The following is a 3,684-nucleotide window of genomic DNA, read 5'->3' on the forward strand; positions in this document are numbered from 1 at the left end:
TTGGATTCGTTCAAGTTTATGTCCAGTAGCCTTGATGCACTCACCAAAAACCTTCAGAAAGATCAGTTTACACATACTGCTAAATACTTCAATGAATCCGAGTTGAACCTGGTTTTGAGAAAAGGTATTTACCCATATGATTACATGGACAGTGAGGACAAATATGAGCTAACTCATCTACCTAAGCAGGAAGAATTCTATAACATACTCACTAAAACAGATGTTGACCCTAAAGATTATGAACATGCTAAAAGAGTGTGGGATTCATTTAAAATGAAGGATATGAAAGAGTACACATTGATGTACAACAAATCAGATGTCCTCCTACTAGCTGACGTTATGGAGAACTTCCGTAATGTGTGTATGTCAACGTACAAACTAGATCCTGCATGGTTTTTCACCACACCTGGTCTTGCTTGGAGTGCTATGCTAAAAACAACGAACGTTGAACTGGAACTTATTTCAGATTATGATATGCTACTTATGATTGAGAAGGGAATTAGAGGTGGTGTATCGCAAAGTTCTAATCGCCATGCTAAAGCCAATAACCCCTACATGAATGATTATGATTCGAGCAAACCAACTGAGTATCTGGTATACTTAGATGCAAATAACCTATATGGATGGGCAATGGTTCAACACATGCCGTACGGAGATTTCAAATGGTGTGATACAAACATCGATGTCACTGAAATACCTGACGATGCCGACACGGGGTATATACTTGAAGTGGATTTGGAATATCCTAAAGATACCCACGATTTGCATTCCGATCTTCCTCTTGCCCCGGAGCAGAGAGTACCACCAGGAGGAAAAGAGGTTAAACTATTGACAACACTTTATGACAAAGAGAAGTATGTTGTTCATTACAGGAATCTCAAGCTGTACCTCAAGCTTGGATTGAAACTGAAGAAGATCCATAGAGTCATTTCCTTTAAGCAATCAAACTGGATAGCTACTTATATTGACCTGAATACTAAACTGAGAACTCAGGCAAAGAACGATTTTGAAAAGGAGTTTTACAAACTGATGAATAATGGTGTGTTTGGGAAGACAATGGAGAACATACGTAACAGAGTGGATGTGCGATTGGCGACAAAGGAAAAACAAATTGTCAAATGGATCGCTCAACCTACATTCAAGGATCGTACAATATTTGCTGAGAATCTCTCCGCTGTGCACATGAAAAGGACAAAACTCCTGTTCAATAAACCCATATATGTTGGTATGAGCGTATTAGATGTTTCAAAGACTCTAATATACGATTTTCACTATAATGTGATTAAATCAAAGTACGGTGACAAAGCTCGATTGCAGTATACAGACACAGACTCCTTGAAATATGCCATTGCCACCTCTGATTTTTACCAGGATATGAAAGCCATGATAGATTACTTTGATACAAGTGACTACCCTGAGAACAATCCGTATGGGATGCCTAGAGTCAATAAGAAGGTCCTTGGTAAAATGAAAGATGAACTGAGTGGGAGGATTATGCGAGAACAGATTGCTCTAAGATCTAAGATGTATGCTCATGAAGTCGAGGATGGTAGTGTATGTAAAAAGTCAAAAGGAGTCAAAAAGTCAGTCACCGAGAAGGAAATAACATTTGACGACTACAAAAAATGTTTGTTTGAAGGTTTGGAAACCACTAAAACTATAAACATGATTAGAAGTTTCAGTCACGACCTCTATACCATAGCACTCAATAAAGTAGTGTTGTCAAACCAAGATGATAAACGATACATTTTAGATGATGGAATCCATTCCCTCCCCTGGGGTCACTATTCAATAAACCATTAGAAATTACTCTTTTGCAATTCCTTTTCATAAAACGAACCCAGGATCTCTTCTCCTTCACCATCGATGATTCTGTATGTTACCGGTGCTGTAGACTGAATGTGAGAAATTGTAAAAATCTCTGTTCGCCAGTTTCGAGCGTACTTGTTGGCAAACGTATCTTTCTTTGCTACTATTCTCACTCGATCGCCAACTCTTAGTTTAGGTCGTGGACGTTTAACTGATCGAAATTGATCGAGGTACAAGCTACGAATTCCTGGTTCGACTTTCACAGTCACATCGACCGGCCTCATGCGAATGGTGGAGTGTACACTTGTGTTGTACTTACTCAACAGACCCTGCAGTATGTCTATCCAACGGAATGACCCCCTAGCTTCAAAATGCACTTTCATTCGTTCATTGAGTGTGCGATTGAACCTTTCAACTATGGAGCTCTTTTCTTCATTCTCCGTATGATACATCTTTATACCATGTTTGGTGAGAAGACATTTAAAATCCTTGTTGACGAACTCTCTACCCTTATCAGTGTGTAATAGGTTAGGTGCTTTGTGACCATTGCCCTTAGCTCTTCGTATGATTGCTTCAAACGCGTTTGTCACTTCGATACCGCTCTTCCTGAGTAATGGTTCAGACCATGCATACTTGGAAAATGTATCAATCACATTTAGCATATATTTATATCCATCGTTTTCCCGGAAGAACTTGTCCATTATAACCAAGTCAGCTGCCCACAGGTCATCTATGTAGAGAGTGACGATTTTACGTTTTGGAAACTTTTTTGTTACTGGTCGATGTAGCTCTCGTGCCTCTTCAAATTTGACATCAGTGATTCCCGGTACAAGTGCTTTTGTGAATGTGCTCTTCTCACGTAAGCATTCAACACCCCGCCCTCTTAACCGCCACTTGTCGTTAACCGTCTTAATACGTTCCACATTGGTCGAAGTGGTTTTCCTTTTACACTTGGCACAATAAAATACGTATACCATTTCGAGTTTATAATAAGAGTACTTATAGTGATATAAGCACAACATGAGTGAATTGCACAGGCACACCATTCGTCTGTCTGAAGGGCAGAAACGTAAGCTTCGTATCGCCTATAAGAAACGGAGAAGTGCTATAATTGGACTGACGAGTGACGACATAGGTCGTAGTGGAACGGACCATATCCTGTTAGACAGTGTCCAGCATAAGGCTATTGAGAAAGCGAGACGAAACCAAACAGGCATTCGGCTGAACCTCAGCTACGACCAGCTATTGAAAAATAAACAGGGAGGCCTCCTGAAAGAAGTGTTGGAATTTGTGGAGGGTGCCGTTCCTGGTGGAAAACGTTTCATCTCACCTGTTGTCAGAAGACACCTAGCACCGATGCTGAAGGAAAGGTTCATTCCATGGTTGAAGCATTTGATTGACAATGAGTTGGACACGATAATAGACAAGGATCCTAAGGGCGCTGGTTTAAAAAGATGTATCAACATGAAATTGGATGCTTTACTATTACAAAAAACCGGATAAGCCCCTTAACACTTGGTGACCTCGAACGATGGGCCAAAGTGTTGGGATTGAAAGGATTTCGAGGTGTTTTCATGCGTGAAGTTTTGCCAGAATCCCCATGGGAAATGGAATGTGGTATTTTGAATCTCGGTGACTTGGACTCGAATGGTACACACTGGACCTGTTATATCAAAATGCATAATGGTAAAAAGCTGTATTTCGATTCATTTGGCAACGCTCCACCACCCATTGAACTTGTGAAGTATTTAGGTGAGCGTGATTTGCTTTATAATGATATGCGAGTACAGGATTTTGAAGACCCTCCTATTTGCGGTCATCTCTGCCTTGAAGTTCTGAAGCGATGTTCAAACGATGATACAAATTGGAACACGA

Source organism: Macrosteles quadrilineatus, unplaced genomic scaffold, assembly GCF_028750875.1.
Source record: "Macrosteles quadrilineatus isolate MER2022 unplaced genomic scaffold, UCM_ALF_1.0 Scaffold_28__1_contigs__length_1566739, whole genome shotgun sequence".
NCBI lineage: Eukaryota > Metazoa > Arthropoda > Insecta > Hemiptera > Cicadellidae > Macrosteles > Macrosteles quadrilineatus.